The following is a 14,747-nucleotide window of genomic DNA, read 5'->3' on the forward strand; positions in this document are numbered from 1 at the left end:
CTGTCTGCAAAGTCTTGTTGGCTCCAGGTGCCCATTGGTTTGGTTGATGCCAATGCCTGTGATGGGTCAGCCTCAGAAAGATTGGATGGTAACATAGGTGCCCAGAAGGTCATGTGATGGGTCAGCCTCAGAAAGATTGGATGGTAACATAGGTGCCCAGAAGGTCACCTTTCCTTCCCTGTGGATTGATGCTTCTATGCAGGTGACGGTGGGCACAAGATAAGGCAGGGCCTATGCTTGGGCAGTGAAAAAGTAAGGCAGGCACAGAGTTTTGGAGAGGGGGAGAAGGATGACCCACCCCCATGTGGCTTTAAATAGCCACAGGTAGCTATGAAAATCATATAAGGGATGGATAATTATAGGACAATTTGTCTTATCTAGGTGGGCAGTTTATATCAATATCAATGTATTTATTGTGTTTGTGTTTATTGACAATACTGTGTCAAGGTTGAGTTTATTGTGTGGATGTTTTGTGGAGTGAGAATTTACTGATATAAATCTGACTGATAAATTACAAGCTTCGAGAGCTTTGATTTTTACTGGAACACTGGGAATTGTGACAATACCCATAGTGGGTAGATGCTGGGGATGTGAGCACAGTTCAAAGCAAGAGAACCACGCGAGATAGGTGGTTTCTGTATGGGACTGGTGTGGCAGTGACCCGCCTTGGGAACTAGATGGATGGTGACTGATGGAGACCACAGGAGGGCATCAGATCCCCTGAGCCAGAGTTGCAAGTAGCTGTGAGCTGTCTGACTTAGGTGCTGGGAACCAAATTCAAGTTACCTCAGAGTACAGCAAGTGCCCCTAACTGCTGAGCCATCTCGACAGCTTGGGTAACTTATTTTTCAACTAAAATAATGTTTTTATGCATGTAGGTGTTTTGAATGCATATGTGTACACCAAATGTGCCTGCAAAGGTCAGAAGAGGGCATGGGATCTACTAGAACTGGTTACGGACATGTAATTCATGAAGTAGCAGCCATGTGGATACTGGGAATAGAATTTGCGTCCTAAGGAAGAGTAGTAGCCAGTCCCCTTAAGCACTGAGCCATGTCTCCAGCCCAGAAAAAAACATTATTCAAAGGAAATTATTTCACTTATAGATCAGCATGATATGAGATATAAATTCAGTATCGTTGTTCCTCTATGATGGTGGTGCAATACGAAAGCCCACAAAGCGAACTATTCCACCCCCGAAGAAAGCATATGTTAGAGGGTTTCGTTCAAAACGTATGGCTCTGAACAAAATAGGATGTTTCTACAGTGGCCACATTCCATCTCCTCAAGGAGAACCGCCATTCGGTGAACAATTATGCAGTTTCTAATTTGCACATGAAAAAGTAAACCTTGCATGTTGAAGTCTGGGCTTTGGTGGGGGGGTTTGACACAGAGAAGGAATCCACTGTACGTATGCTAGCGCCACCCTTACTGAGTGCAGACCCACTAATACGTCTTCCTGGCGCATCCGGAGCCACAGGTCAATGGAATGAGGAGAGCCTGCTAGCCGCCAGCCCCGCGTTATTATTCCGTGTCTGAAGGGAACAGGCTGCGTCTCCTCAGACCATGGAGCTCTACTTGTCCTCTGAGATTGCCTGCTGCACGCAGACGCGGAAATAACAAAAACAACCCTCCCACCTGCTTCGGCCCACCCCTGGGTGAGTCAGAAGTCTCCTACTCACACCCACCCATCGTCTGGGGCTGGGAGACCACCAGTCACCGAACCATGAGCTGTCGGGAATTCCCAGACAGCCCTTCTGAGGATGAGTTATTCCTGTGTACTCACTCTCCAGCGTCCATCTTCATAATTTTGACCAGTAATATATAGGAGAGAGAAGTTGGGAGGGAAGGAGAGATGGAGGGAGGGAGGGAGAGAGAGAGAGATTGTTTCATTTTAAGATGCATTTTATACAAGGTATTATTCACCAAGTGGCTTTAGTGGGGTTAACCTTTAATAAGTTAATTATGTAAGAAGCAAGGCAGGACATGATGGCGCAGGCAGGCCTGTAATCCTAGTTACTTAGGAGAAGGAGGAAGAGGAGGAAGAGGGGGAGGAGAGGGAGAGGGGGAGGGGGAGGAGGAGGGGGAGGGGGAGGGGGAGGAGGAGGAGGAGGAGGAGGGGGAGGAGGAGGAGGAGGAGGAGGAGGGGGAGGAGGAGGAGGAGGAGGAGGAGGGGGAGGAGGGGGAGGAGGAGGAGGAGGAGGAGGAGGAGGAGGAGGAGGGGGAGGAGACCAGAGGATTACAAGTTCAAAGCTAGCCTAGGCTAGAAATTAAGCTCAAAGTCAACAGGGGCAACGCAGTAAGACTGTTTCAAAAGAAAGAGAGAGCTCACTATGGCTCAGTGGCAAATGTTTGTCTAGCCTATACGAGGTCGTGGGTTCAATCTCTAGCCCGGACAGTAAAGGGTTAGAGGACAATATGAGAACATTATCTGTTCTTTTCAGTTACCGATCATCACAAGGGGGCAATGACAACAAAAGTGTTATGTGAAATGTCAGTTATGAGCCATTGGGGAAGGATAGACAGGGGTTAGAGCTAGACTGGTGGTTACAGTAGGTTAGGGCTAGTCCTGGGACTACTGAGGGACTGGGGCTAGCACACCAAGCAGAAAGATTCGGCAAATCCCTCTGCCCGGGTATGAATTCCAGCTCCTATTGGCTGCAGCACAAAACAGCTTCAGCTCCTATTGGTGGGAGCACAACGCAGCTCCAGCTCCTATAGGCGGCAGCACAAAGCAGCTCCAGCTCCTATTGGTGGGAGCACAACGCAGCTCCAGCTCCTATAGGCGGCAGCACAAAGCAGCTCCAGCTCCTATTGGTGGCAGCACAATGCAGCTCCAGCTCCTATTGGCTGCACCACAATGCAGCTACAGCTCCTATTGGCTGTAGCACAAAGCAGCTACAGCTCCTATTGGCGGCAGCACATACCACGATAAGAAAATTCCTTTCTGCTCAGGCTCATTGCTCCTAAAGTATACAAAGCTGTTCATTTATAAGGACAATTGAGGCTCTCCCTGGCTCACATCGATAAAATTCAAATTCACACGCATCCCTGTGAGCAGTGTCTAGGCTGGCCGCAGCCCAGCAGTGGCGGCTTTTAAGGCAACTGCACTTAGCCGGCCTGTGCTGCAATTCCTGCCTTCAACGGGCCCAGGAGCCTTCAGCCACCCAGCTGCAGTAAAGTTCCCTTGGTCCAGGAAGGAAGAGAGAGAGAATGAAAACGGGGACCTCCTAATGCTTCTGAGAGCAAACCCTCTCCAGCAGCCAGACCACCCTCTCAGTAGGAATGTGATTGAAGCATTCAGGACAATTGATTGTGGTTACACGGAGTAAACTTGAAGATCTCTTCCAACCCTGCAAGCTTATGAGCTGGCTTAGCTCCAAGAGCTTGTATAACAAGAGGATGACTTTGTGACCTTTGAATGAATTCGAAAGAGGCTTCAAAACTGTATCCGAATCAGATGGACGTTAGAAATCAAAACTCCACATTTCAAATCATCATCACCACCACCACCATCATCGTCGTCTCACCATCATCACATCGTCATCACCAAAGAAAAGAATCAAAGACAGTTTTCCTCTTGCTAGTGGGGCACTATGAATTTCGTTTTTATATAGGCCACCTACTTAATTTATGTTTTTCTCAACAATCGATTCTCACAATCACTTAGGGGGGAAAAAAAAACCCAACAACACTGGGCTAACAATTTCGTAGCACTTTGAGATGTTTGGGTCTTGAAAGAGGAAGTCTAGATCAAGAAAATAGGCAATTAAGGGGTTGGGGATTTAGCTCAGTGGTAGAGCGCTTGCCTAGCGAGCGCAAGGCCCTGGGTTCGGTCCCCAGCTCCGAAAAAAAAAAAAAAGAAAAGAAAATAGGCAATTAAAAGGTCCCAGTCCTCAGAAAAAAAATTATTTCTGATGAGGGGTGTTCACAGGGAGAAATTTTCGAGCTTTTCCCAGTTTTCTTGGAATATTATTGTTTGAAGAGAGGAAGCAATGGAGGGGAGCGCAGATATTTTTATTTTATTTTATTTTTTTATGGAAGTAGAAAGAGGAGCATCCTCCCAAAAGTGTGTGTGGAATAAAACCTATCGTTACTGTGTGTGCAGTTTTCTTCGTTGTTGTTGCTGCTGCTGTTGTTGTTGTTGCTGCTGCTGCTGTTGTTGTGCATTCATTCGTTCATTCATCCAGTAGGAATGCAAGCTTTCCGTGCCTCGACCAAAATACCCAAGATAAGTAACTTAGAAGAGGGAAAGGTATTTAGGCTCATTATCTCAAAGGTAAGTTCATGATCTGCTGAGCCACTGAACTGGGGTCTATGAGCTAAAGCAGACATTATGGCAGAGCGCTAGAGGGTAGAGCAGAGATGCTAAACTCACGGTGAGCAGGAGAGGGCCAAGCCCGCATATACCCTGTGAATGTACTACCCAACAACCCTACTTCTACAAGGCCACCTAGCTCCTAAAAGTTTCATCTATTCCTGAGGGCCCCACAGGCTGGCCTTTAGCACACAGGCCTTTAGCAGACACATTAAGGCCAAACTGCAGTAGACTGCATAGGAGAAACAATGGTGGAACTGACCTTGATGGCCATAGCTGACATGTAGTGGTATATATCACCCTTGGCACGAGCAGCCGTGATACAGGTAAGGTTTGGTTGATTTTTAAAAGTGGAAGAAAGTCATAAGCATCCTCAGGATAAATTGATATGCATTTAAAACCGGCGAGATGGTTGCTGAAAAGCAACCAGACTTGGAGTTGTAAGAACCAGGATGAACTTGGCATTTGGGAACACAGAGCATTCCAGCCTTGAAGCAAACCCCACCGGGGTTGGCGTGGCGAGCACAGGAGAAAGGAGAGACATGAACGAGGGTAGAGGAGAACAGGGGGTGAGATTTCCCAAGCTTGTGCCAAGACAGGGCTGTTACCAGGTATCTGTCCACAGAAGCCCTGTGCCAAGCTGGGAGAATGTCTGTCAGAGACTGGGAACAGAGAAGAAAGGCGGGAGCCTGGAAAGTAGGTCAACACAGTGACTCACTTTGGAGGGGCTGAGCAGGAGACCAGCCACAGCATGACCAAAGGTGGAAGGCCAGGGAGTCAGAGTGGAAACATGGTGTTGATGGGTTGGCATGAGAATGTGCTGGAAACTACCCCTTCCCTGCAGCAAGCCCTCTCTGCTGCCACTTCCCTGACAGCTGGAGCCCAAGCAGCAGTTAGGCAGGGCAGTTAGATGGTATATGTAACTGTCTCTCTGTGTTCTCTCTCTCCCCCCTCCCCTCCTCTCTCTTTCCATCTCTCTGTCTCTTTGTGTGTGTGTGTGTGTGTAAGTGGAGGGGTTTGTGTGTATGTATGAGTCTGTGTGTGTATGTGTGTGTATGTGTATGTATGGTACATATGTGTACACAAGCATATAAGCACATAAGGTCCTGATAATAATGTAGACTGTAATTTATCTGCTGCTTTCTCCTTGGTGTTCTTAAGACAAGATCTCACACTGGTCTTGACCTTACCCATTAGGCTGGTTGGCCATCAAGCCCTATCTCAACCTCTGAGGACCGGGATTACAATCACAAGACACAACACCCAGACTTTTTATATAGGTTCTGGGGCATTGAACTTAGTTCCTCTTGCTTGCACGGCAAGGACTTTGCTACTGAACTCTCTCGACAGCCCACACCGAGTCCATTTTATATGACGTCACCAAATGAGATCCATGCCAAATCGACTCGAATTGAACAAATAGGTATTGAGTTGGTACTGTGTCAGGCTGAGGAACTACTGAGACCACAGACAGCCCCAAAGTCTGGCTTAGATGTGTCTAGCCATGACGAGGCATGACAGTGAGTCACCAAATAGCAAGCTATGGGGAAAACTGCTGTAGATATTTTTACAGGTTGCTTTTTCTTTTCATTGCTGAAGAATACCATAAAGAATGGGAGACAGTCTATGGTCAGTGAACCTGGCAGCTTAAAAGTAGTAGAGTTCACTGAATGCCAAGCTCCCTGTGGTCTGAATACAGTGAAGTGAGGGAATACAGAGAAAAAGGAAAATCAATTCCCTTATTCTTTGAGGGGTAAACAGGGGTCTCAGCCATAAGTGACTTACCAACAGGGGCCTGGAATTCTCAGGAGGCTCCACCCTTAGAACTGTGAGCCTCTGGAGAGGTGAGCCAGTCCCCAAAGGTCTGCCCTAAACACAAACACGCTCAAGCCACGATAAATGACTCAGCAGATTGTACTGACAAATATGTATAAAGACTTATTTGTAGCAATTATAATTAAAGAATTATAGAATTAAAGAATTATATAATTAAAGAATTAAAGCCATGGATTTGAGAGAAAGTGAAGATACAGGATGAATAGGAGAGAGGAAATTGGAGGGTGTGGGACTGAGGTAAATATGGTTGTCACATATAAAGTTTTCAAAAAGCAGTTATTTTTTTTAAAAATAAGTTAGAAACCAGAAGCTTCTCTACACCATCATTTTATACAGAGCTGTATACGTGTGTGTGTGTGTGTGTGTGTGTGTGTGTGTGTACTTTTAGCCTCTTCTCTTACTCATAAAGGTACACTTGATTCAAATGAAAAAAACCTGCAGACTTAGCAGGAGCATCAGTGTTTCAGTCTTTCCTTACCTGGGCCAACTAGGGATAGTGGAGAGCCCAGATGGAGGAGAGAGACTCATCCCAGCTTTCTCTCTTCACTGAATTTGGAAGTTCGAGGAATGAATGCCTTTGGTGATTCGGAAGTCCTTATCTTAGTCAGAGTTTCTATTCCTGAACAAAACATCACGACCAAGAAGCAGGTTGGGGAGGAAAGGATATATTCACCTTACACTTCCACACTGCTGTTCATCACCAAAGGAAGTCAAGACAGGAACTCGCACAGGGAAGGAACTTGGAGATAGAGGCTGATGCAGAGGCCATGGTAGAATGCCGATTATTGGCTTGCTTCCCCTGGCTTGCTCAGCTTGCTTTCTTATAGAACCCAATATTATCACCCACAATGGCCCTTCCCCTCTAGATCATTAAATGAGAAAATGCCTTACAGCTGGATCTCATGGAGGCATTTCCTCAAGAGAGGCTCCTTTCTCTGTGATAACTCCAGCTTGTGTCAAGTTGACACACAAAACCAGCCAGTAGAGTTCTTCACCTATAAAAAGTGAATTGCAGCAGACTCAACCTCAACCTTATCAGGCAGTTGCAAGGATTTGATGTGTTAACAAGAACTCAGGATAGGATTCAGCATGTATTTGGGATGCCAGAGTACTAGATATTGTTTGTTGAAGACTGGGACTAGAACCATAAAGTCTTGGCATGTAACTCAGTATGAACAAGGAAGCTGTCAAAGAACTCACTTTCTGGTGACTGGAAAAGGCAGCTGAACAAATGGATAGAAATGTGTTACGGTAACCCGCAGGAGGAACAGAGACGGGCAGGAGGGTGGTGAGGGAGCAGTGGTGATAATTACCTTAGACACAAGGCAGTGAGAGCAGCAAGTGATTATTAGTGAGCAAGCCTGGGAGCTCTGGGACAAGGGAGAACGTCTAGTGACTGTCACATCAAAATGAGAAGACAGGACTGTACTATCGATATCTTACCAGGTCCAAGAGGCATGTTTGAAGTTGAATGTGTTACAGTGAAAGAGGAACTCTAGTTCTTAATCCAACAGCGAGATTTACAGCTGTGTATCCGATGACTCTGCAAGTCAAACTGCCACCACCCGAGTTAGTATCGTCTCCTGCCTAAAGGTCTTAGAAGTCATTGCCTTACCTAGGCTCCCGTCACACCCCTCCCCCCCACCAAGGACATACGTTTCCATACAACAGCAAGAAACAGAAGGTAAATCACCAGACTGAATGGCCTCCGGAGGTTTGCTACTGACTGTGCTCAGTGTGAACACGTCCCTCACAGGTTTCTCAGGCCTCACAGGTTCTAGCTATTGATCTCCTTACCTAAACCTTTCCTATAAAGCTTTTCCACACTTGCTCCCTAGCCACTTGTAGTTTGAATATGAAATGCCTCCACAGGGTCACGTGTTGGGGACCTGACAGCCAGGTGCTGACGCTACTTCGGGAAACCATGCAAACTTTAGGAAGAAGGTCTTAACTGGAAGAGGTAGACCAGAAGGGTTTCCTCCCCCGCGTCCCCTGACTCTTGTTTGCCAGAAGGTGAAGTTTCTCTGCCACAGACCTTCCCCACAAAGTCTTCTTCCCAAGTACTTCCCAAAGTACTCTTCCCAAATACATGAGACCAGTCAACCAGGGACTAAATCATCTCAAACTGTGAGCCAAGCTAGTTCAAGTTGTCTCCAGAAAGCTCACTGTCACACACATGTGGGGTCTGACATATACGCATCTAGTCTCTTGTACCTTATTCCATCCGCTGACAGAAACATCATCCCACGGATACTTTGCAAGTCTCTCTCTCTCTTCCTCGCCCCTGCCTACACTTGAGAGCCACCATGTGAACAGCCAGCCCTGAGTGGTCTTATGTTCCAACCCAGGAAATTTTCTCCAATGATACTGTACACATTTTTTTTCTCCAATGAACTTAACGACTAGTGGAGATCACTCGAAATATTTTTTAATAAGCATGATCATCTTGGATGTTATGGGTAAAATCTACCTCGGCAGCTGAGATCACTTTTGTTTAGGATAAGAAAGCTCACTCCTTTCTTCCTTTAGGGAGAGACTTGAGTGGATTTGATGGCAGCTGGAACAGTCGCTTTTGAAGGTTGGGTGTTCCTAATCTGGGCATTCCTCGGTTGTAATAGAAACCCACTGGGAACAAGAAGAACTCACGAGAACATAAAGTCTGTTTTGCTAACTGAGTCATGGCTGAGGATGCTCTGTCCTCTGACCCAGGTGTCCCAGACCCCATGACCCCATGGCAGGTGACTCAACAGCTTGACACAGAATAATTGTCAAGATCCCTCACAGTGAGGAGGGTGGCCAAACTTTCCTCTTATTTTTTGCAGGTCTATCAATTAACTAAAGAAATACAAATACCTGTTTTACAGCTGGCTGATTGGCCGTTTAAGAGTACTCATTTTAGCCCTTTGCTCAAAGCAAATACCCACTAACACTTTAAATTTTTGTTTTTGCATGACAGGGTTGTGTTGAATGAATGAACACAAATCACTCCCCATCCCCCCCCCCGTGTGTGCGCGCGCACACACACACACACACACACACACACACACACACACACTACACAAAAAGGATAACATGACCAATTTAATGAAGCAAAGATTAAACTATGAAGCATTGATTCATTTCAGCAGTTAGGCGAATGAGTGGGTGAGCCACACAGGTGCACTCTGCCTTGCACATTGAACTTCATGCTCCATCAAAGACTCGGGAAGCATTCTGAGAGCACAGATCATCTGGCAATGATTTTCTTAAGCTTAGCAAGGCTGGCCTGGGAAACGTGGCTGTCAGCTCCTTCTCTTGTTGTAAAGGCCACCTTCTTCTTCTTCAAAGGGGATTCTTGTAACTTGAGAAACAATACTTTTGCATACAACTTGACCTTGGTTTCCAGCACCCACCTGGAGGCTCATAACTGCCTGTAACTCTGGTTCCTGGTGATCTGATGCCCTCTTCTGGCCATGGTGACATCCTGCATGCAGGTAGTTCATGTAAACTCACCTGGGCGCACACACCTGCACACGTACGTTTAAAATTTTAATTTTATCTTTTCAGACTTAAAAACTCTTAACCATTTCTGGTAACATTTAGAATAAATGTGATCAAAGTTAGTATATTTTATATTACTGAAAACTGTCAAAACACCAAAGACTTGAACATAATTATTAAGCATAGACGAGTGTGGAGTCTGTAGGTTGATGCTGTCTGGCTAAGTAAGGAATGGTTGTGTATCCATCCCATTAGCACATATTGTTCCTTTCTTTGCTCCAGAAAACTTGTTCACTAATTGTACTGTTTTAAATGAGTTTTGTGCAAAACTTTCACTTTAGTTTTCTAGTTCAGAGTCAAATACAAATGCATACAGTTTGTAAAAATGTAAAAAAAAGGAAGTTGACATTTTTTATGTGTTGATTTGTTAATCTGCCAAACATTAAAATGTACTCATTAAAATTAAAAGGTATTGTGTGATGAATTCATTATGCAGGTGTAGGCAGGTACAACACAGAACGAGGCCTGTCGTTGCACGAGAAGGAAGGATGGGCAGGAGAAAAGTTTGAAGGAAGAGGAGGAGACTGGAATGGGAAAGTTGGAAGGCTGGAGGAGACTGAGGAGAAGCCACGGAGAGAACATGGAGGCTGATGTTAAGATTCCACACTGTACTTTTACAGGTTGTTATGAATATTCTTAAGGGATGGGTGTGTACAGGGCTTTGTATGTTTAGGTGGGCAATTATATCTTATCAGTGGGATCAGAGGTTGTTGTGTTGTGTGTTCTTTCCTGTGGAGAATTGAATCTGGTAGAGTGCGTGGCAGCAGAGACACTGGGCCACCACGGAGTTGGGATGTGTGCTTCTGGCAAGGTATCTTGGGGCACTGCGGTGCTGGATCTAGTGGGGGTAAAAGACAGCATTTTTTTATAATTTTACAGCAACCAGGTATAATAAAAAGTAATTCTTTGTCTAAAATCTAAATAAAAATACTGAAATTAAGATAAAAAAGAATCTGAAAATATAATCAATTAGGGTTTTTTTAATAAGAAAAATATTTGCAACCCTAGCCTCCAAGGATCACTTAGCTGCCTATGAGAAGATTCGCTTTCATATTTGATATACACACCGTGTCTAGATTTACATCTTATGTCCAAATTCAGCAGTAAGTTGAAGCAACATACTCCAATGAAGGACAGAACTTGACTGTGTTGTTTTACTTATGAGAAAAAAAGAAAGACACAAAATTTTATTCTTCTCATGTTTTCCCTGACTCCAAATCAAATCCTCTCTTAAAAGGAGCTCCTTGGGGCTAGACAGACAGCTCGGCAGCTAAGAACACTTACTGTTCTTGCAGCGAGTCCTCCTTGGGTTCTCAGCACCCTCGTGGAGGTTCACAACCACTTGCAGGGTATCTCACAAATATGCATTCAATAGCATCTGTGAGCTCCTGCAGTCATGTGATCCACACAACCGCTTGCAGGTTCACACACATACATGGAAATAAAAGTTTAGAACACTAAGATGGGCTTCACTGTAGAGCCGTGCATCTGGCTGTATTTGACATTGACATTGTGTTTTGAATTGGGTGGGTCTGTATAGACATAGTGACAGGGGTTATAAAGATGGCATCTTTGTTTTTAAGGCGTTTGTACTGTTCTTTATTGCTTCTAATAATCTGCCCTTCCCCTTCTGTGTTATATAAGAGATACTCCTTTATAATATCCCCCCACCTTGAGTCCCCAGCAGACATGATCTTCCTCTTGTTCATCGTCTCTGTCTCTTCTCAGTTACCCGGTACACGCCCACTTGTGATCCCAATCTTTGGAGGCTGAGGAAGGAGGATGTTGAAATTAAGGCTAGCTTGGGCTACGAAGTGAGACCCTGTGTTCAAAAACAATGAATTTCTTTGAAGTTAAACGTCCTGTCAATGTGCTTGGCTTTGGGTCAGGCTTGGCCGTCTTCTGTGGTTAGGGGTGCTTCAGGGCAGATACATGATAAGGTGAGTGAGAGTAAGAACAGGGTAAGTTTTCTTTCTACCTCGTACCCAATCTCCCCTCTCAAGGAAGATGACTTATTTTTGTTGGTGGTATTTATTTGTTCATTCATTCATTCATTCATTCATTTTAGATTTTAAAAATATTTTGTATGTATGAATGTTTTTCCTGCATGCATGTAAGTGTGCTAAGTGTGTGGCCGGTGCCCACGGAGGCCAGGAGAGGGTGCTGGGTCTCCACTTAGGTGGAGACTGTTGTAAGGTTCCATGTGTGCGCTGGGAAGTAAAGCCGGGTCCGCCACAGGAGTGGCAAGGGCTCCAGATGGCAAACTCACTTCCGACTTTGCACAGAAGTAAAGTACAATGTCTTACGTGCCTCATACCACACAGCAGGCTATACCCTTTGTTAGACACTAAGCCCTTACTATAAACTCACTGAATTGATGTTTCTTACCTGGTGCTTAAAAATATCAATATAGATCAGCTCTGAAAAGCTTTCAATTGTAAGGTACCTTGCCTCTGACAAGTTTAGTTCAAATATTGCTAAATAACTAAAAGCATACATGTCACTGACAAACACGTGTGAATGTTTTCTCTCTCTCAGCCTGGTTCCACCCCTCCCCAAAATTTCCTGAAAAGAAAAAAAAAACAAAAAACAAAAAACAAAACAATAAAGAGTCACCAGTGGAGAAAATGCCCAAATAAAGGACGGCTGCGTACTTAAGTCACAAGGCTCCACGGGCAATTCTTGAGCCCTGGGAGTTAACTCCAGCTCTCCTCACTCTGTAGAAGGGTTTCTGACAGGTTTGTGGCTGGCACAGCTTCGGCGAAATTGTAAAACATGGGACATATTGTTGCCGGTGCTTTTTAAAAAAAAAAAAAAAAGCCATTGTTCTGACGCTGACTTCTCTATCAATAAAAGTTTAAACAGGAAGTCATTGGCCACGCCTCCACTTCCTTGCTTAAAATCACATTCTAATTTTCCTCAGGTTTTTCAGCTACCTTGACTGGCAAGGAGAGCCATTTTAAACCAAGATTTTCAGAATCCCGGGGGAACCTATGAAAAAAGCCGCCTTTGTCCTGATGGGCCTTCTGATCCAAGTCCCTGCAGCATAGACAGAACTTCGGATTTCGAAAGACAGCAGATCCTCTGAGGACACCAGGCTTCACCAAGTCCCCATTGTCTCCTTGCGCTGCCCGAGAGAGGAGTGGGGTACTTTTCAACATCAAGGTCAGAGGCAACGGCGCCTCAACACTGTCCTGTGTCAGCCATTGCTGTAAAGAAACTCTATTTCTTCCCATATTCCCCTCAGATAAATAACAGAAGGCACCTGGCTGCTTGGTCATTTGAGCTCCAGCTTTTCACAAGCTCTTGAGGGACATGGGAGAAAATGATGGATGTCATTACAGAAGATGGATGATAGCTTGGGAGCATGTCAGCTAGGTCCACGTACTCTGCGGGACGCGTTAAATGGAGTGTTTTGTTTGCATGGGTTTTAAACGCATATCCATCTGTTGGGGTTGAGACGTGGATGCACGCATCCCCTAGCACTGGGCTGCGCTTTTGAGGTCAGGCTAATGAAACTGGATGGAGCCACAGATTTAGTGCTGAGGGCCTTGAGGGCCAAACTTACACTCTTTAAATCTGTCATGTTTAGCAACTATCAGCAGAAAAATGAACTTTGAGTTGTCTCGCGGAGACAATCTGTTTTCACGGCTGCATTACGCTTCCCTCCCTCCCAGCGGCAGGATCTGTATGCCCTTCAGACTGTACCTCTGTAACCTTCCCAGTACCGCACAGCAAATAGCAACCATCCTCTCTTCTGTAAGCCCTTTGCCTCCTACAATGTTGAATAGAAACTAATCCTCAGTCCTTTGTTTTAGTTCTGATATTGTTGTTGTAGTAGTTGTATTATTATTATTATTATTATTATTATTATTATTATTATAAATATGGGTGTTATGCCTATATATGTGTCTGGGCATCACATGTATGCCTGGTGCCATGGAGGCCAAAAGAGTGTGTAAGATCCTGTCTTAGTTAGGGTTTCATTGTTGTGAATAGACACCATGACCAAGGTAACTCTTATAAAAACATTTAATTGGGGCTGGCTTACAGGTTCAGAGGTTCAGTCCATTATCATCAAGGCGGGAACAGGGCAGCATCCAGGCAGGATGGTACAGGAGGAGCTGAGAGCTCTACATCTTCATCTGAAGGCTGCTAGAAGACTGGCTTCTAGGCAGATAGAACAGGGTCTTATAGCCCACACCCACAGTGACACACCTACTCCAGCAAGGCCACACCTCCTAATAGTGCCACTTCCTGGGCCAAGCATATACAAACCGTCACAGATCCCCTGGAACTGGAGCTACAGAGAGTTATGTGTGGGAGCTGGGAATCAAACCCAGGTTCCCTCTCAGAGGGGCCAGTGCTCTGAATGGTGGCATCATCTCTCCAGACCTATATCCTTATGCTATTAATGTTAAATTGCTCAAAACTGTTTGGCTTTCTGCATACTAACGCTTTATCTTCTCAATCAAATTATTTGTTTATGGGAATGATCAGCTCTGTCTCAGTACCACACTTAACATCATGCTGCATTAATCTTTTATATTTATACCTTCTTCCCTGGAATGTAATCTCTAAAAGGCAGTGACTTGGAGATATATATATATATAGTTGTGAACAGACACCATGATCAATGCAAGTTTTATAAAGGACAACATTTAATTGGTTCAGAGGTTCAGTCCATTATCATCAAGGCGGGAGAATGGCAGCATCCAGGCAGGCCTGGTGCAGGAGGAGCTGAGAGTTCTACATCTTTACCCGGAAGGAAGCCAGGAACAGACTGAGCATCCCCAGGCAGCTAGGAGGAGGGTCTCCAAACCCACCCCACAGTGACACACTTCCTCCAATAAGGCCACACCTTCTAATAGTGCCACTCCCTGGGCCAAGCATATGCAAACCATCACGTTCCACTCCCTGGCCTCCATAGGCTTGTTTAAACACGTGAGTCTATGGAGGCCATACCTAAACTTAGCATAATAAAAAAGTACATTTAGTTCAACTTCCAAAGTCCCCATAGTCTATAGCAGTGTCAACAATGTTAAAAGTCGAA

The 14,747-nt window shown here is 45.0% G+C and overlaps 1 long non-coding RNA gene across 1 annotated transcript; it reads left to right on the plus strand.

The window, feature by feature from the left end:
• Positions 1-10,213: 10,213 nt before the first annotated feature.
• Positions 10,214-13,517, plus strand: LOC148001869 (uncharacterized). The gene is made up of 3 exons (XR_015636377.1): positions 10,214-10,314; positions 11,423-11,634; positions 12,618-13,517. It is a non-coding gene; the product is annotated as an uncharacterized LOC148001869 (long non-coding RNA).
• The last annotated feature ends 1,230 nt before the right edge of the window (positions 13,518-14,747 follow it).

This window comes from Rattus norvegicus, chromosome 13, assembly GCF_021556685.1.
Source record: "Rattus norvegicus strain SHRSP/BbbUtx chromosome 13, alternate assembly SHRSP_T2T, whole genome shotgun sequence".
NCBI classification, from domain to species: domain Eukaryota; kingdom Metazoa; phylum Chordata; class Mammalia; order Rodentia; family Muridae; genus Rattus; species Rattus norvegicus.